This window comes from Papio anubis, chromosome 12 (assembly GCF_008728515.1).
Source record: "Papio anubis isolate 15944 chromosome 12, Panubis1.0, whole genome shotgun sequence".
Taxonomy (NCBI): Eukaryota; Metazoa; Chordata; class Mammalia; order Primates; family Cercopithecidae; genus Papio; species Papio anubis.
The window spans coordinates 58,043,723-58,064,050 of NC_044987.1; the positions used below are offsets into that span (position 1 = coordinate 58,043,723).

General features: G+C 50.9%; 1 long non-coding RNA gene across 1 annotated transcript in view; it reads left to right on the forward strand.

Moving 5' to 3' along the window:
• The window catches only part of LOC110741249, a 20,818-nt gene extending 1,823 nt beyond the window's left edge, over positions 1-18,995 (forward strand). The window contains exons 2-7 of the long non-coding RNA XR_002517126.2: positions 1,305-1,405; positions 3,233-3,288; positions 3,728-3,843; positions 4,809-5,924; positions 17,506-17,834; positions 18,539-18,995. This is a non-coding gene — a long non-coding RNA (uncharacterized LOC110741249). The remainder of the gene's footprint in view (positions 1-1,304; positions 1,406-3,232; positions 3,289-3,727; positions 3,844-4,808; positions 5,925-17,505; positions 17,835-18,538) is intronic.
• The last annotated feature ends 1,333 nt before the right edge of the window (positions 18,996-20,328 follow it).

Sequence of the window (20,328 nt, forward strand, 5' to 3'; positions counted from 1 at the left end):
ACATTCCAGGCCTTGCAGTTTCTGCACCACCACCTCCGCCTCCAGGCAGACACCCCTCCAAGTGCCCCCAACCCCTGCACTCCCTGTCGCTGGGATGCCTGACCCCTGCACACATCTGTGTCTCCACCCACAAGAGTGTGAGGGAGGGTTCTCTGAGGAGTGGCCATGTCAGCACAGGGCCCGATGCAGATGACCTGTAAAGCGTTTGTTGAATGAGTGGTATTTTGTCTTTCTGTAAAAGCCGAAGCCAAAAAAAGACACCATCACAGCTCAAAGCCTGGTGTGAGTCAGAGGTTCAAGGCTTGCTTGCTCCCTCCATTGGCACAAAATGCCTGTCAGCCAAGAAACTTCTTAGGGAAGTGGTGGGATTCTCTGGTCCCTCTGCCGGCGCTGGGACCCTTGGAGATGACCTCACTGGACAGGGGAGTGGCAGGGCAGGAAGGGCTCTGGTAAGTGAGAAGGTGACTTTCCAACCGGAAGGGCTCTGGCTAAGAGGCCTGCGTGGAGCAAGTAGGCTCAAGAATGTCAGGGAGGTGAGGCACGGGGTGGCTCACGCCTGTAATCCCAGCACTTTGGGAGGCCAAGGCGGGCAGATCACTTGAGGTCAGGAGTTCAAGACCAGCCTGGCCAATACGGCAAAACCCCATCTCTACTAAAACTACAAAATTAACCAGGTGTGATGGCATGCCTGTAATCCCAGCTACTTGGGAGGCTGAAGCATGAGAATCGCTTGAACCCGGGAGGCAGAGATCGCGCCACTGCACTCCAGCCAGCCTGGGTGACAGAGTGAGACCCTGCCTCAAAAAAAAGAAAAAAAAAGAATGTCAGGTCACAGAGGCCAGAGTATGCAGGACCACCCTAGGGGAGCAGGGGGGCTGCATGTGCCTCTCCCCAGAGTTTACTGAAAGGAAACCGGTGTGTGTGTTGGTGGGTGGGCAGGGGGCTTGGGGTCAAGGAGAGGGGGCAGGCTGTCTGCCTGCTGAGCCAGGAGGTGGGATATTGGCACCATCAGGCCTGAAGACCACTCCTCCAGGCATCTCTGGGCTGCTGAGGGATCCCTGAGTAGATGGTGTGATCTAAATATTTAGGCCCCCTCGCTCTTCTCTTTCTACTTTGGGAGGACCCAAGCCTCCACAGATGCAGGGCTATGATGGGTACCATGTGCTTGACAGCACTGGAGAAGAGGCCTGGACCTGGCCAAGCAGGGGACCTTGGAGCAGAGGGGAAGGGGCAGGGAGACAGGGAGGAGGGGAGAGGGTGCTCTTCCTCCACACACACCCTTATTTATACTGTTCTTCCTGCAGGCAGCCCCGCATGGGGGCAAGGGGTGTCACACAGAGAGAGAAAGGTCCACGGATTCCCAAGGTGCCCTGGATCCAGGGTGCTGAGATGCAAAGAGGAGAGGGTGAGTGGGGTGGAATGGAAGGAGGGAAAGAGCTGGGAGCTAAGGTGAGGGCAGGGTGGGGCCAGGGGAGAATGAAAACCCAGCCTGTTGGTGGCTTTCTTCTTTTTTTTTTTTTAAGAGCCACAAGCTGAGATCAAAGGTGATATTTTTACAGCAACTGAAATAGAAAACCACTGGGCACACAGTGGGAGGTGAGCAGCCGGCACACAGGCCCCTCTCTGCAGCCTGTGGCCACAGCAAGCACGCCGCCCTCTGCCATGGGGTGTGGGGGACAGTGTGGTGGGGATCTTCCCAATTCAGGTTCAAAGAAGATGTGAAGGCGATGAGCCACAACCCTCGGTGCTGAGAGAGGAGAGAGAGAGCCATGAAGGATCACTAGTCCAACATCCTTTCTGTTCTGTGCGCCCACTCACCTGCTCACTCACCGAATCATGTGTGGAACTAGCTGGTCCCCGCATACCAGGAGCCATACTCAGGCCCACCAGAGCAGTGGGTCTCTGAGTGTGGGCCCCACACCAGCAGCGTCAGCATGACCTGGAACATGCTAGAAATGCACATTCTCAGGCCCCAACCCAGACGTACTGCTCCAGAAACTCTGGGGTGGGCCCAGCCCTCAGGGTTTTAACAAACTCTCCAGATGACTCTGCACACTCAGTTGGAGAATCACTGTGCTGCATGACTTCAGTTTCCACATTGCTGCTTTGGGGAAAATAACACGTGTCTCACAAGGTTGAGCCCAGTATTAGCTAACACATGTGCTAGATGCGCCACCTGTGCCAGGTATCCTTCTAATCCCTTTATAACACACCTAACTCCTCACCGACTCTGAGATAGGAACTAATATGATCTTCATTTATTTCCTGAGATGAGGAAATGCAGGCACAGAGAGGCACAGTAACTTGGCCAGGGTCACACAGCTAGTAGGCAACAGAGCTTTGGAATCTACGGTTTTTAAAGCTCCCCGACAAAAAGCCTCCAGCAGTGAGTCTGGCTCCCAGAATGTGTTCTGGGCATGGTTGAGAATGTGATGATGGCAGTTAGCATTACCTCACCTGAACTTGCGATGATGATCCCCGTTTTGTAGATGTGAAATCTGCTGCCTTGTCAAAATCAGGGAGTGAGTCAGCTGCAGAGGCAGCCTGAGTGTCTGAAACCCATGTGGCCACAGGCCCTCACCATTCACAAAGCTTGGAGATCACAAGATACCATTCTGGTCTTCTAGAAACATCCCAGCGTGTTGCAGGTGGAATGTGGGCTCTGACAGAGGTGGGATGGAACCCTAGTTTGGCCACTCAGGGGCTGTGTAACCTTGAGCAAATCATCTCCCCTCTCTGAGCCTCCGTTTCCTCCTGTGAAGGGCTTGGTGACAGTTCTCACTTTGTAGGGTTCCTGCGAGGGCTGGAGAAGATGACATTTGTGCCCAGCCCAGAGCGTGCATGATTGGGTATTAGAAAGCAGCTTGTCCCTCTCTCTTCCCCCTTCCTGCTGCCACCTTGGTGGAAACACCAGCTTAGGACCCAGAAAAGTCCTGGGAGAAGAAGAACTAAGTTCCCACGTGATGGAAATGCATTTGTCCTCCAGTTTGTCTGTCCTTTTCCAAATCTTGAAACAGCTGCCCTAGCTGGGGTTTGGGGGGTTAAACACTGGCACCTGCTGTGCCTAGTGCAAGTCAGGAGTGGGGTAACCTGTGAAGGGAGGGGAGGTGTCCTCTCTGAGCCATATCCACTGGCCAGACATCCTCAATCAGCCAAAGCATCTGAGCATCCGCCTGCTGCAAGACTGAGTCTGGCCCCGGCATCTGAAGCTCATTAGCGGCCTGCTCCCCAGGGGCTGACCCTGCTTGGCGAGAATTATCCCAGACAGAGCCGCAGAGCAAAGACCAGGTGAGGTGTAGCCGTGAGGGGGTTGGGGGACGTATGGTCTCCCAGAGGCTCTGGGGGCCCCCAGAGAGCAGAGGAGGCTGGAGAAACAGCCACAGACTCACGGGCTGTGCAAAGGGGCAGCTTCCTCTTTGGGCCTCAGTTCCCTGACATGTGCATTCCTGGAGGAGGGGCAAGCAAGGCACTCACTGGAGGTCTTCCAGCCCTGACATTCAGGGGTCCCAACCCGACCTCTAATTCCTGGCCTTTGAGGTCCAGCCCAGTGCTGGTGGGAAGCGAGGGATGGGTGGCGGGAGCTGGGGATAATTCAGGGATGGGAAGCCATGGATTCCTCAGGCCTGGAGATCAGGGGAAGACCAGAAAGTGACACCACAGCTCAGAACAGGAAGCTAGGTGCTCCCTCAGTGCCCATGAGTGACAGAGATTGTGGTGTGGGTCACAGGCAAGAAAGTGGGTGTGAGCCGAGCCTGCCTTCCGAAGACAGGGGCCCGCCGGGCAGATGGGCCAGGATCGAGTTCTTCTCCCTCTCTGCACTCGCGCCTCCACCCTGCTGTCCAGGTAGGGCACAGCTAACTTTCACTGAGCAGTTTTTATTGTCCACTGCTTTTATGCCAGGCGCTGTGCCACGCACTGCACATGTATTGAAATAATTTAGCCCTTTCACTGGGCAGCAGGTCTCAGCCTGGAGTCCAGCCCTCACCTGGCAGCTTCTGACATTGACCTTTCTCCAGACACCTAGAGAGGTCTGACAGGCTGGCCCTAACCCTGTCACTCAAGATGATGCCTCCTCACAACACTTAGCACTGACACTGGGCACCCTACCCTTCTACTGACAGGAATGATCTTGTCCCCTCCTCAGTCTCCTTCCCTCCTGGGAGCCAGGGCTCTGGGATCTGAGGAAAGGGGCAAGGAATGCTAGTCGAGAGGTGCTTCATGCAGACCTTGGTGAAGCCTGAAGAATGATCTCCACCCATGCAGGGGGCTCTCTGTGGGGACTGGGACAGGCTTGGGTCTCAGACAATCTCCCTGACCTTCCAGACAGCACTGGACCTACACACAGCCACGGTGGGCTTCTCCGAACCTTGGCTTTTCTCGGGACCTCATGACTTGGTTGCTGCATTCTTTCCTTAGACAGGTTAACATCATGAATAGGTCGGATGGCTGTTTCCTGAGCCAGGGAGCCCTGTGATTCATTTACCTCTCACAGGGCAACATTACTGGCATTTCTAAGAAAGGCCCAGAGGGACGGGGGGATCTCACCAAATTCACACAGCCTGTCAGAGCTGAGACAATCCTGGATGCCCAGACCCTGCCTAATTAAACAGTTTACCCCTTTCAAATATGAAATGTTGATTATATAACCATAGAAGAATTATAACATACAGATAAGCAAAAGTCAAAACAAATATGCTTTTCGTTTTTCAGAGAAACTTCCACTGCTCTTCCCCATCCCCCCCACCTCCCCAAACCACCCTCCCCGCAACCCCAGACATAATCAATATCTCTCCTCCATTTGCCAACAGCTGCTCCCTAAGGAGTACGCCTTGACAGCAGATCCTGGAAGACAGCCTTAGACCGGATTCTGGAAAGGCCTGGAGTCTCTTCCGGAACAGCAGAGCTTCTGCCAAATGGAACTGTTTAAGTGCAGGATCTTGTAGAAAATACTCCCAGCCAGGAATCTAGAGACTGCGTCCAGCACTGTCTGGGCTGTAGATTGGCTGTGTGACCTTGGACCAGTCCCTGCTCCTTTCTGAGCCTTGGTGTCTTCAACTGTAAAATTAAGACTTAGACTTGATCAAGTGGCTTCCTTACAGCCGTTCTCAGACTGCCAACTTCTCTTGGGCAAGAGCCATGCCTTCTCCTCTCTAGCAAACCATAGAATTTAGAATCAGAGGACAGGGTTCAACACAAAGTCCATCACTTCCGGACTGTGTATGTGACCGTGGGCAGAGCACCACACTACTCTGACCCTCTGCTCCCCACGGAAAGACACAGACCACAGTGCTCGCCCTGTGGTCTGCCACAGACCCTGTGAGTGGTGGATGTCGAAGACCTTTGGACAATAGAGCGAGGTGCTCCACTGGGCTATCAGCCTGCCCCCTGCCTGCCCAGTGCCTGGCTCCATCCTGGCTCTGGAGATCTGGGCCCAGGCTTGTCGATGGAGCCACCATCTGCCCGTGGTGCTTACAGAGCTCTAGAAACAGGAGTGGGGACCCTGTGCCCAGCCTGCCGTATAAAGTGTCAGTAACGCTGCCCAGAGGCCTCGGGGCCCGTGACATCATGGACAGCAATTTCCACGTTGGAGCTCACAGAGCTAAGTCCATTTGAAAAAAGAGCACTGCCTTTTTTCTTCCTTTCTTTTTCCATTTTGGCTAAGGCATGGAAAGTGAAAGCTGCTGAATTTCTGCAGGAAGAAGTAAAGGCTGGATTCTGAAAGTGGCTTTGGTTTCTGGGCCCTAAAATCAATGGCAGAACCTGGAAGCCTAGCCCCTGCTTCCTCATGCCCACCTTGCTCTTGCTCCAGGCTCCCCTGACAGGACCAAGGTCAAGGAAGACCATAGCCTGCCTCTAGCTCCCAGATGGACCTCATCTTGCCATCTAAAAAACAGGCATGATAGCTGTTCCCCTGATCATTGCTGGTAAGAATCAAATGCAACGATAGCCATCCCATCCATCCATCCATCCGTCCATCCATCCATTCATTCAGTGTTTACAAAACACCTTCTATATAGCAGGCACTATTCTAGGAGCTGGGGTAGAGCAGAAAGCAAAGCAGACAAAACCCCTGCCTGCATGGAGCTGCCGTGGTGGGGAAGACAATCACCAGGTAAAGAAGGAAAGGATGCAGGACGCACTATGGAGGAAACCACCATGGGTGGGGGTGGGAGGATAGAGAGTGCCAGTGGGGAGGCACAGGGTCTATTTGCAGTGATTTTTGTTTTTTAGGATTTGGGGGTTTTTTGTTTTTTTTTTTTTTTGGAGACAGGATCTCTCTCCGTCACCCAGGCTAGGGTGCAGTGCTGCGATCATGGCTCACAGCAGCCTCAACCTTCTGGGTTCAAGCAATCCTCCTATCTCGGCCTCCCAAAGTGCTGGAATTACAGGTATGAGCCTCTCCGCCCAGCCTGTTGGCAGTTTTAAACAGGGTGGTCAGGGCAGGCCTCACTGAGAAGGGGGCCTTTGAGAGGATGCTGGAGAGGTGAGGAGGAAGCCCAGGGTCATCTGGGGGAAGGGTGTTCCCAGCCCTGGAAAGACGCTGGCTTCGAAGAAGCAAGGCACAGGGTGGAAATGTTCCCTCCATGTGTCTCCTGCTCCTTACAACCCTCGGCTCCATTCTGGGAACGGCACGCTCTGGACTTTAAGGGCACAGTTACAGATGGTACGGTCACTTCTTACCCTGGAGAGGCCTTTGCCCACCCCCTCTTGCATGTCAGGCCCCAGAGTATGCTGAGGGTGCCGGAGAGAACTCAGACCTGTGGCCTCACTGTAGCAGGTGGGCATCAGGAGGCCCGGACTCTAGCCTGGCTCTGCCATTGGCGATGTGACATTAATAAGGCACTGCCCGTCCCTGGGCCTCAGTTTCTTTGTTTTTAAAATGCGGTAATTGGTGGTTGCCAGAGGCTGAGGGAAGGGGACAGGGGGACATGACTGCTACTAGGTATGTGGTTTCCTGTGCGGTGATGACAATGTTCTGGGATTTGGTAGTAAGATGATTGCACAACTTTGTGAATATGCTAAAGTGAATTGTACACTTAAAAACCTTAAAGAAAAAGATGGTGGTTGGATAAGATGACCTGTAAAGGAAGGAACATTAATTTTTTGTGTGCCTATAACACCCCCAGGGTCTGGATTCAGCACTTGCATATCTCATGACCTCTAGGGTTCCTTCCTGGTCTGACTTTCTGTGACCCACCATGGTGATATTCAATGTTGCAGTCACTCATCAAGCTCAGCCTAAGCTTGATTCAGGTCCACAGCTAGGCTGGGGAAGAGAAGGGAGTACAGTCCCTTCCTGAAGGGGCTCAATGTCTGTGGAAGAAATCAGAAGTATGAATTGTGCAAGAGGTTTTTTTGTTTTTTTAGGACTAGCTCCTTCCTTTCCTTTCTTTGTATAGGAAAAAACAAAACAAAACAAAAATACCAGGGTGGGCCAGGCGCGGTGGCTCACGCTTGTAATCCCAGCACTTTGGGAGGCCAAGGCGGGCAGATCACCCGAGGTCAGGAGTTCAAGACCAGTCTGGCCGACATGGTGAAACCCTGTCTCTACTAAAAATACAAAAATTAGTTGGGCGTGGTGGTAGGCACCTGTAATCCCAGCTACTCGGGAGGCTGAGGCAGGAGAGTTGCTGGAACTGGGGTGGCAGAGGTGGCAGTGAGCCGAGATCATGCCAGTGTACTCCAGCCTGGGCAACAGAGGGAGACTCCATCTCAAAAAAAAAAAAAGAAAAAGAAAAAGAAAAGAAAAAAGTTCCCAGGGTGGGCACACACCTCTGTGGCAGTGCATGAGGCCTGGGGGTTGGTTTATTCGTGTGTGTTTCGGGGCCTTTGGGCTGGGTGAGCAGGATGCAGCAGTGGACAAGCCAGACCCAGTCTGCCCTTGGGGAGTGAGACAGACTTTGAAACAATCAAGCACACAATTAAGAATTTATTTCATTATTGCTATCATTGCCACAGAGGGAAAGCTCACAGTGTCTTGAATAGCTTGAGAGAACACTGGCTCTGCTGGAGGAGCTTTGAGGGTGTTGTAGGAACGATGAAGGGGTATGGAGAGGTGTGGAGGTGACACAGACAGATATTCCAGATAATGTGGAAGCCCCAAGGGTTGGCTGAGGCCTGGCAGTGAAGGCAGAGGGCAGAGAGCCTGGAGGCTGCCCCAGAAACAAGCCAGGCCTGGCCAAGCAGGACCTTAGAAGTTAGGCCCATACATACCCATGTACGCCTGTTGTCCCCTCACACTTTTAATTGTCCCAGATGAAACAGTAAACTATACAGCCATCCTACTTGCAGGCCACGTGAAGGGGTTTGTCCTAAGAACAACCCGCATTCCAGGAAGGCCTGGTCATCGCTGCCTGCATCCCGGCCTCTGGGCCTGCCGCTCTGCACGGCCAGCAGCAAGGGCCTGCCAGCCCGGCGGCCACAGCGGTTACTTGAACCAGATGATGGGCCTACTTGGCAGCTCCTGGCCATCCGACCCTGCTGTCCTTTTCCCAGGCAGACCCTGCTCCCCGCCACGCCAGTTTCCCCTACTAGTATCTTGAGGTGAGAGCTTTTCCACCATGTCTCAGGCCAAGCATGGTTGTTGGCTCCAGGTTCGGTGAGCCGGTTTCCGGTCGTCCCCGCCCTCGGCTGCTCCCTGAGGACCTGTTCCAGGCCTCGGCCGGGCCAGGGCCTCACGCTCTTTCCACTCTTGTTTTTCATTTCTGCCTCTCTTGATTGTCCTCTGTGTGACTGTCCCTCTGCTGGGCCTCCCTGTATCTTACCCCCCTCCTCTTTCTCGCTCTTCTCTAGGGTAACTTGGCATTATAGAAAAGCATGTGCTTCAGGACAGATGGAACTGGGTTCAAATCCCAGCCCTGTCACCTGCTGGCTGGGTGAGCTTGGGCAAATGTGTCCTCCCATCTGACTCAGGCTCCTGTCATGTGGAATGGGAATGAGCCTCATAACTCTTGTTTCTCTGGGTGGTTGGGAGCTGAGATGAAGTCCACAAAGTGCCTTCTGGCAAACAGGAGGTGCCCAACAAACAAGCTTCCTCTTACCTTCCTCAGGCACTATCTTCTTGACCTGCACATCTCACTCACTCACACACAAAACAAGAAACAGAAGCCCCCATTGGCCCCTAACTACCTCCCAGCCCTAGACTTGACATCACCAACAGCATCCCTGCAGCATGCTCACGGCCACCCCACCACGGGGGTGAGGGAGGCTCATACCTGGAGGGCCTGGCTATAGTATGAGGCTCTCCAGGGGGACGTGGGAGGTGTCTTCTGAGCTGTGACTCAGGTGCCAGAGTCTTGTTTTTTCACCACATGCAGGACAGGAGAGGCAACCTGTCAACACCACCCCTGGCCTGCAGGCTCCTCACTGTGTCCCCATGTCACATCCCTGCACTTTCCAGCCTCCAGCTCTTACCAGTGCCCTTGACCCCATCTGGAATACCCTTCTTCTCCCCGCTGTCCCCCGGCCCCAAGCCTAGGCCTCACACCAGCTCTGGGGTTTAGACATGATAGAGGAGGAAACTGAGGCTCAGGGGCATTCTGATGTTTGTGTTTTTTATGAGAATGTGTTCTGTGTGATATATTGTGTCACTTCTTAAAAGGCAAAATGAAACAGGTTGTCTGGGTTACAGTGGATCTGGAATGGAAACAAAGGTCTGCAGGACTCCAAATTTCTCATTCATCCTTTTCCCTCTGCCACACCCCTTACATGGTGGTGACTACATGGACCCTACTGTAACTTACTTCCTAGATGTCACTTAACAAGCAATTGTGTCAATAAACCCGTACATCTATGGCCATTGACTTTTATTTTTCTTTAAAGAAGCAGGGTCTTGTTCTGTTGCCCAGGCTGGATGCAATGGCACGATCACCGCTCACTGCAATGTCCATCTCCTGGGCTCAAGTGATCCTCCTGCTTCAGCCTCCCTAGTGGTTGGAACCACAGGTGCACACACCACATTCAGCTAATTTTCTTTTTTTAAATTTTGTAGAGACAGGGGTCTCATTATGTTGCCCAGGCTGGTTTCAGACCCCCTAATCTCAAGCGATCTTGGCCTCCCAAATTGCTGGGATTACTGTGTGATATATTGTGACCATGCCTAGCCTGGTCAATTGATTTTTGACAAGAGTGCCAAGACATCCAGTGGAGAAATAATAGGGGTTTTGTTTTTTTTTTTAAACAAGTGATGCTGTTCCAGCTAAAACTAGAAAATCCTTACGAGAAAACATAGATGTAAATCCTTGTGACCTTGAAGTAAACAATGGTTTTTTCTACATGGTGCCAAAAGCACAAGCAACTGAATGAAAAAATAGAGAAACTGAACTTCATCAAAATTAAAAATGTTGTGTTTCAAAGGATATTATCAAGAAAGTGAACAACCCACAGAATGGGAGGAAATACTTGCACATGAAGTATTCTAGTAACTGGAATACATAAAGAACTCTTTGCAACTCAACAAGAAAAGGACAAATAACTTAATTTTTAAGTGGGCAAAATATTTGAACAGGTATTTCTCCAAAGAAGATATACAAATAGCCAATAAGCACTTAAAAAGATACTCCACACCATTAGTCACTGGGGAAATGCAAATCAAAACCACCACGTGATATGCCATTCACACTTACCAGGATGGTTATAATAAAAAATACCAAATTAACAAGTGTTGTCAAGAACATGGAAAAATTGGAACTCTCATAATGTAAAATAGGACAGCCACAGCTGGGCACAGTGGCTCATGGCTGTAATCCCAGCACTTTGGGAGGCTGAGGCGGGTGGATCACGTAAGGTCAGGGGTTTGAGACCAGCCTGGCCAACATGGTGAAACCCCGTCTCTACTAAAAATACAACAAATTGAGCCAGGTGCAGTGGCTCATGCCTGTAATCCCAGCACTTTGGGAGGCCAAGGCAGGCAGATCACGTGAGGTCAGGGGTTTGAGACCAGTCTGGCCAACATGGCGAAACCCAGTCTCTACTAAAAATACAAAAAAAGTTAGCTGGGCATGGTGGCAGGCACCTGTAATCCCAGCTACTCGGGAGGCTGAGGTAGGAGAATCGCTCAAACCCAGGAGTTGGATGTTGCAGTGAGTCAAGATCGCGCCATTGCACTCCAGTCTGGGCAACAGAGTGAGACTCTGTCTCAAAACGAAAACAAAAAATAAAACAAAAACCAAAAAAATTTATCCAGGCATTGTGGCAGGTACCTGTTATCCCAACTACTTGGAAGGCTGAGGCAGGAGAATCGCTTGAACCCAGGAGGCAGAAGTTGCAGTGAGCCGAGATTGTGCCATTGCACTTCAGCCTGGGCAACAAGAGTGAAACTCCGTCTCAAAAAAAAAAAAAAAAAAAAAATACAGCCACTACGGAGAACAGCTTGACAGTTCCCTTAAAGTCATATAGTTACCATATGATCCAGCAGTTCCATCCCTAGGTACATACACAAGAGAACTGAAAGCATGTATTTCAGACAAACACTTGGCACGTGAATGTTCATAGAAGCATTATTTGTAATAGCCAAAAAGTAGAAACAACCCAAATGTCCCTCAACTGATGAACGAGTCAATAAAATGTGGTATATCCATACAATAAAATATTAACCAACCATAAGAGGAAATGAAGGAGTTTGATGCATGCTACAACATAGATAAACGTGAAAATGAACTTGAACTGTCCAGAATAGGAAAATCCATAGAGACAAAAAGAATTAGCAGTTTCTAGGGGCTGGAGTGGTGGGTGGAATGAAAAGTGACTGCTAATGGGTATGGGATTGATTTTTGGGGTGATGGATGAAAATGTTCTGAAATTAGAAAGTAGTGATGGTTGCGCAACTTTGTAAATATACTAAAAACCACTGAACGGTACGCTGTAACGGGGTGAATGTGTGGTATAGAAGTTATATCTCAAATATTTTTCCTTTCCAACTTATAGGTTCAAGCGGTATATGTACAGGTTTGTTACATGGGTAAATTGCATATTATGGGAGTTTGGTGTATAGACAATTTTGTCACCCAGGTAATCAGCATAATATCAGTCCTTACCCTCCTTCCCCAATCCACCTTCAGATAGGCCCCCGTGTCTATTGTTCTCTTCGTGTCCATGTGTACTCAATGTTTAGCTCCCATGTAAAAGTGAGAACGTGCAGTATTTAGTTTCCTGTTTCTGCATTAATTCACGTAGGATTATGGCCTCCAGTTCCATCCATGTTGCTGCAAAGGCCATGATCTCATTTTTTGTAGCTGCATAGTTAGTATTCCGTGGTGTATATGTACCACATTTTCTTTATCCAGTCCACTGTTGATGAGCATCTAGATTGATTCCATATCTTTGCTATTGTGAATAGGGCTGCAATGAACATATGTGTGCCTGTGTCTTTATGGTAGAATAATTTATATTCATCTGGGTATGTAACCAATAATGGGATTGCTGGGTCAAATGGTAGTTCTATTTAAGGTTTTTGAGACATCTCTAGACTGCTTCCACAGTGACTGAACTAGTTTACATTCTCACTAGTGGTGCATACACATACTCTTTTCTCCACAACCTCACCAACATCTGTTGTTTTTGACTTTTTAATAATAGCCATTCTGACTGGTATAAGACGGTATCTTATTGTGGTTTTGTTTTGCATTTCTCTAATGATTAGTGATGTTGAACATTTTTTGTTGCTTTTTGGCCACATGTATGTCTTCTTTTAAGAGGCGTCTGTTCATGTCTTTTGCTCATTTTTTTAACTTAAAAATTGTTTTAATTATTACTTTTTAAAAATTGAGTTGCCTAGGCGGGTCTCAAACTCCTCAGCTCAAGTGATATCTCCTACCTTGGCCTCTCAAAGTGCTGGGATTAGAGGCATAAGCCACCATACCCAGCCTTTTGCTCATTTTTAAATGGGGTTGTTTTTTGCTTGTTGATCTGTTTGAGTTTCTTATACTTCTGGACATTAGACCTTTGTCAGATGCATAGTTTGCAAATATCAAGTTTTTTTTTAAAGGTACTTGTGTGGATCTGGAGAGAATCTTGCAGAACACTGAGCCCAATGTTCTCCCTCTCCTGCTTCAACACACCTCCATGCTAAAGACGGGGAAACTATAGCCCAGAGAGGGGAAGGATCACACAGCATGTCTGAGACAGAGCAGGGTCTAGAACCTGTTGCCTATTGCCACCCCGCTATTCCCTGACTAGACTGTTAGGTCTTGGAGAACAGAAACCTTTATTAATTTTGTACTCCCTGTAACAACAGCATAGGACTCAACACATTGCGGTGAAAATAGGATTGCTCTAATTGCAAGAGAGTAGATAGAGACCCTATTCTGATGATCCTAAGGAAACATGGATTCACTGGCCCCATAATTGGGAAGGACAGGCTCAGGGACTCAAATGGCACCCCATCTCCACCCCACTACCTGTTTCTTCTTTTCCTTCTTCATTGTCCTTGTCTTCCTCACATGGCAAGGAATACAGGGTAGGAAGCTCTGGGGATCACGCCTTTGGAACTTGCATTCCAAGGTGGGGCTGACTCCTTTCTTCCAGAACCCATTCATGCATCACAGGGAAATAGCTCTATTTGGTCCAGTTGGGTCATATACTCTTCCTGGACCAATTATGTGGCTAGGAAGATGGAATTCTGCACAAGGCCAGGCCTTCTATCAGGGGACTGGGTTCTGTGCCTGAGAACCCCATCAGAACTTCATAAAGTTGGGGGATGGCAGGGAGGGGTGTTGTTATCATTAGAAGTGAAAGAGAGGTTGGGCAGGCAAAAACTCAGCTGCCCCCTCCCGTAAGCACCCAGGCCATTGTGGGAATGATCCGCTAGCCAGGGGAAAAGGCAGTCATGGTGTTTGGATGCAGAGTGGCCTGGGGTTCAAGACCCAGCTTCTTCACTTTCTGGCTGTGTGCAGGTGGGTAAGGGACCTCCCAGAGCCTCATTTTTCTGGACTTCAAAGTGAAAACAATAATCCCAGCCTATAGAGTTGTAGATATTTGAGATAAGGGCAATGCAGTGATAGCCCAGAGCCTAGTGCATGGTAGGGGTTGTGCTCAGGTTGGTCATTGTCATTGTTATTGATGCTTTGGGTGGGTCGATATTTAGCTTCAAGTCAGAACCTGGGGATTCTGCGAAAATGCTTCAGACAGTGGGAGCTTGTCTAGGCCCAGACCCCTGCACCAGGGTTAAGGGGAATGGCAGTGAGAGAGATGACTCCTCCCGGGGAAGGATTATAGAAGATGTCCTCTGTGCGGCATGAGAGGTGACTTGACCCCTAGGAGTCCTGAACTCAGGGTCAGCCCAGCACTGCCCCAACCTGCTGGTTGACCTTGGCCTGGTGACCTGCCATCTCTGAGCTCAATGATCCCTGAACCAGTGACAGCTCTGCATGCCTGCTCAGGATTCCTGCTCATCTAAGGCTGCTAGAAAGTCAACAGTGTCACCTCCCACACTCCCTGTTTTTTTAAAAGGGATCGAGCAGCTCTTACCACAGAGTTGAGCATCTGCCCTTCTCAAGGCCCTGTGCTGGGCTTGAGGACTCAGGTGACTCTGACCCAGCCTGCCCTCAAGGGCCTGCAGCCTGGCTAGGTGAATCAACATGGCGCCCTGAACAAGGATAGCTCAGGCACTGACTCCCTGTGTGACCTTGGGCAAGTCACCGCCTCCCCCTGGAGCTCTCGTTTTCCCATCTGTAAGAGAAGGGGTTAAACGTGAGGATGAGAGCCTACGCCCCAAAGAGGTGGATGGAGAGCCCACCCCCATACCTCAGCCTCGGCTTGGAGTCTAGTGACATCATCCACAACCCTCTCCCGTTTCCCTGACAACTGGGGTGCTGGCCAAGGCTCCCCAGTGGCCCAGACCGTCTGGATTTCCTTGCACATAACTATAGCTCGTCCACATTTTCACAATTAAATTGTCAGTTTGGGTTAAGTGTTGTCTGCTGATGGCTGTCAACCTCTCTCTAGCTCTCCTCACTCTTCACCCAGAGCAGGTAAGTGAGAACGTCCTGCCTGTCCCTCAGTGACATGGAAAGGGACTAGGATGTGAGTGAGAGGCAGGAGAACTGGGTTCCAGGGTAGTTCTGCCATGCACTTGCTGTGTGATCTTGGGTAAGTCACTTGCCCTCTCTGGGCCTAGGTCTCCCCATCTTAACAACAGAACTAATCACCTCTGCCCAGCCTCCCTCTCAAGCCAGTGGCGAGGCTCAAAGGAGCCCGCCCATAACTGTGGCAGGGCTTAGAAAACTGGGAAGCTCAGCTTGAGGTCTGGGATGGTTAATAAAATGAGCAAGCAGACCTTGAGAGGGACTTCTCTGAATCCCCACCAGACAGACAAGTAAGTCAGTTCCCCTCTGGTCTACCCAGCATCCTTCTGGCTACAGATCTAGCCCAGGTCTTCTCCCTCTCAGGTCTGTTTCTAGATTGAAAAGGACAGAAAAAGTGCTCTTCCCAACAGGGCTTGGCACTGAAGATGCAGAGCAGAGGCGCTAGACCAGAGGACCAAGGGCCCTGCTTCCCACAACAGGTGTGCCCATGCAGGTGGCTCAGCCGCTGCCTCAGTGGCCAGGCTGTCCCTCCCATCCACTAGCCCAAGTCATTCCTGCTGCTACCCCAACTTTCCCCTCATAGGCTTCCTGGAGCTCCATCTCCCCTCACCTCCCCATCCAACCCCAGACCTGCCCCAGACTTGAATCCCAAACCTGACCTTACCCCTTCCCTCTTCAGACCTCCTCCATGTCTCCCTCGGCAAAGCCCAAGCTCCCTAGCCCAGCACTGAAGGCCCCCCATGGCATGGGCCTGGCTTCCTCTCCCATTATTCTCCCTCCTGTTGGTCTTCTTGCCACCAGCACCGAACCACCCACTTACCCTTCTCTGAAAGCAAACTTCTCCTTCTTGTCTTTGCTTACACTGTTCCCCTGCTGGGAACGCCCTCCCACTTCCCCAGTCACCTGACAATTCCTCTCCCACCTGCACATTATTTATATAGACACGAATGCTAAGTACGGATGAGCTCTCCATCTGGAACTGTTTATGTACCTGGCAGAAAAGGAACTAACCTTTATCAAGGACCGATTACATGCTGAGCATTTTACATACATCATCTCCCTTTTAAGCCCCACAGCAACCCAGGCAGTAAATTTCACTCCTCCTATTTTTCAGGTGAGAAAACTGAGGATCAGAGACATGAAGTGTCTTTTCCAAGGCCAAACAGAGGTTGCTTTTGAGTTGCAACCCCGAACTGTGTGATGCAGAGCCCATGCTTCTTTTAGGGCCAGGCGGAAGCACTTCCCTTAGGGTTATATCTGTGTTCGGGGACACAGATATAAAATACTGTACATATATAAATAACTGTACATATATAAAATAACAAGTACATAAAAATACTTGTTATTAAGTGAGGTTGTGCTGCTTTGTAATGGTAGGGACCATTGTGATGTGCCTAACGCTATCCTATATAAGAGGGGACCCCAGGAAGACAGCCAGGACCCCTGGGGGAATCACAGGTCTCTGCTCTAGACGGAGGAGGACCTTCTCCAAGACAGAGCCATTCATAATGGAAGACACCATCCTGAAGGGAGTGAGCTCCCATCCTTGGGGGTATGCAATCAGAGGCTGGATAACATTCATGCATTCATTTGGCAACTTTGTAGGAATTACTGTCCAGCCCTGGTGCAGTACTGGGGACACAGCAGCGGATGACAGAGCCATCACTGACCACATGCTGCCCCCAGATCAGCAGAGGCATTACACGGCTCTGGTGGCCAGAACCTCCGGGTTATGAGAGGGGGTGGCCCAACTGTAAGATTCTAAGATTCTGAAATGACATTAGACAAATAATTGCATATTTTTTTTTTTAGCTTTTTCACTCTTTAAGCCTGGCTGCTGCTTGTCTCTATTGCTACGTAACAAACCTTGTCAAGATTTAGTAGCTTAAAGCCATAATGGACTCTCCTGCTTCTGTGGGCTGGCCCAGCAGCTCTGCTGACCTTGTGGCGCTGGCTGGCGCGGCTGCATGTGACTGATGGGCCAGCCGATACAGCAAAGGCCTCTCTCTGCCCCAGCCTGGGCTTCTGACCTTGCAGCTGGGCTGGGCCCCAACAGGGTGAAGGCAGAAGCTGCAAGGCCCCAAGTCCTGGGCAGCAGAATACAGGCCACATCTACTAGTCAAGCAAGCCATGAGGTCAGCCTAAATGGAGGGGTGGGGACAGAGCCTTCGCCTTTGCATGGAGTCATACTCCAAAGGGTCTTTATGTTCTGGGATGGGAGGAATTGGTGCTACTAAAAAGCTGCCTCACTGGCCTGCTCAGAAAGGCTTCAGAACCAGTGACAAATAACTGCATGGCTTATGCCTGGATGTCAGGACACCTGATTTCTGTCTCCTGCACCACTAACCAAGTGATGTACGACCCTTCTGTCAGCGTCAGCTTCTACATGTGTACAGTGGGGGCACTGAGCATGGTAGGTCTCTGGCGCTGTGTGTGTGTGTGATGGGGTGAAACTCAGACAATGCCTCCCCTCTTCTCCCAGGTGCAGAGACGCTGACCTGTACACATATCAGAGAAGCAGAAGCCCAACTGTAGAAGAAACTGCCATCCTGACACAAATGCCCCTTTGGCCCACTGCTTCCTATGCCTCCTCTTCTGGTGACAGGCACTGCACCCGGCCATGCCCAGAGCCCCTTTCCCGTGGCAATAACAGATGTGCATCAAAGGGAGAGCGCAGGACTCAAACAAGGCCAATCAACCGCCTTCCCTGGGACTGATTCAGAAGCCCTAGGAGACAGAGGTCTCATCTGACTGGAATTTCTAACTGGGGCTGTTAGTGGCTGCATCCCAATGGGGAGAAATGAGGCCCAGGTGAGTTCAAAGAGAGCAGGAAGAAGCAGAAGTGAGTTTGAGACAGCACAGCGTCTCCAGGGGCCCAGGGCCCCAGCACCAGCCCCGAGCCCTCCTGAGTGCAGTAGGGCCACGAGTTACCCAGTTTCTCCTGCGGGAACCAGTCAATTTCTCTGGTGTTGAAGCTGGTTGGGGTTGGGTTTCTTCTCTCCTGGAGCTGCAAGAGGCCTGAGAAACACAAACATTGTCTCCTGAGCAGCCACCACCATGATGAAACAACTGAGAGCTGAAAGCAGCCTTTCAGACGTGACGCCCTCAGTAGACATGACGGGTGGCATTTTGTTACGTGCACCCAGGAAAGACACCTCCTGTCTCTCCGTGGTGCCCCAGGCCTGCTCCTGAGCCCTGTAAAATAACAATACCTCCCCTGGGGTAACCGAGGGGGAGGAGGAGGACATACCCTACCCTGGGTAGTGGGCAGAGGTTCCAGCAGCCCACAGACCCAGGGCTTGCAGCCAGGCCCACTCACTGACAGAGAGATCTTGCATGAATTACCTGACAGACCTGGCCCAGTGTGCTCATCTGCAGAGCAATGCCTGTCTCATGCATAGGCACAGAAACTGCCTGGTACACAGTAGGTGCTTGTTCAACCAATACAATTTCTTACAATGTTATTTCTCAGTAACATTGAGAAGGAGTGGTTTCGTGGCTTTCCTGTTTTGCAGATGATGAAACTAAGGATCTCAGAGACTGAGTGACTTCCCTGGAGTCCCTCGGTGGGTTAAGTGGAGGAGGTGAGTTTGATAGCCAGGCCCAGGTGCTCTGATGACAGGCCTGCTACTATTTGGTTCCCTCACCCCACCCTTGCCTGGAAGATCTGGCCTCACAGGGCGTTCCAGAAACAGCTGGGCTGCTCTGCTCAGACCCCCTGTTCATGTGTCTTCTCAGAAAGGCCTTTCTAAAAGCACCCTGGTGGTGGAAGCAGTGCCCTTTAGTCTCATTGTAACCAGTGAGAAATGGGAAATGGTGATGACGGCCTCTGCCCTGCCCTGCCCTCCCCAGAGATGTGTCCAGAACCAGGATGAGGGATCTCAAAAAATGGCTCTGGCCGGGCGCAGTGCCTCACGCCTGCAATCCTAGCACTTTGGGAGGTCGTGGGTGGACCGCTTGAGGTCAGGAGTTCGAGACCAGCCCGGCCAACATGGTGAAACCCGTCTCTACCAAAAATACAAAAATTAGCTGGGTGTGGTGGTGGGCACCTGTAGTCCCAGCTACTTGGAAGGCTGAGACACAAGAATCGCTTGAACCCAAAAGGCGGAGGTTGCAGTGAGGCGAGACTGCACCATTGCACTCCAGCCTGGGCAACAACAGTGAAATTCTGTCTCAAAAAAAAAAAAAAAAAAAAAAAGATTCTGGGAAGCCAGCATCTGCCAGGTGGCCTGGGGTCGGGAGAGGGAGAGTACCTGTGGGCTTCCTTCATCCACATTCATGGCTCATCCTATGGCACAGGTTGGCTTGGTGGTGAGACGGGCATGGCCTAGGGAGTGCTGGTTCCAAGCTAGAAGGAGTCATCTGTGGAGCAGGTCCAAACCCAACCAGGAGCCTGGGATCCATGAGTCCAGCCCATGCCAGCTGCCCCCAGCCAACCTGCAGACATGGAAGGGAGAGGCGTATGCTTGTGGATGATGCCACAGAGACTCTGTACACAGCAAAAGCAGAGCAAAACACTGTCACTCTTTTTTTTAAATTTTATTTTTTTATTTTTTTGAGATGGAGTCTTGCTCTGTCACCCAGGTTAGAGTGCAGTGGTACCATCTTGGCTCACTGCAACCTCTGCTACCCAGGTTCAAGCGATTCTCCTACCTCAGCCTCCCAAGTAGCTGGGATTACAGGTGCCTGCCACCACACCTGGCAAATTTTTGTATTTTTGGCAGAGATGGGGTTTCACCATGTTGTCCAAGCTGGTCTTGAACTCCTGACCTCAAGTGATCCACCCACCTCGGCCTCTCAAAGTGCTGGGATTACAGGCACCTAGCTGTCACTCTCTTTTGATTCCCTTGGTGAAGCGACAGCAGTGAGCTGAGCAGGGCCCCACCACATCCGCCTTTCACACACTGCAAAGTCGTTGCCCAGGGTGGGTGATCTTGACCCTTCTCCTTACTGACTGGTTTCAGCTTTCTCTGGACCAGCCTTCGTTGCTGTGGGAGGCATAAAGTGCTGAAGTCCGAGTATGGGTAGTGGGCTTAGGGAAGACAGAGAAGGCTTCTGGGGGACATCTGGGGTTGTGGTCACACAGCATCCTTGGGTCAGGAGCCCCAAGATGTGCGGGTTCTAGAGCTGAAAAGGCCCTTAGAGGTTCAACCCTTCACTTGTAGATGGGCGACTGGGGCTCAGACAAAGCAAAATAACTACCTGACTCACACAGCAAATGAGTGACGGGGCTCAGGACTGCAACCAGTTCTCCTGCACCCCCATCCGGCGCCCCTGGAAAGAGGTGACTGCCCCCCACCATCTC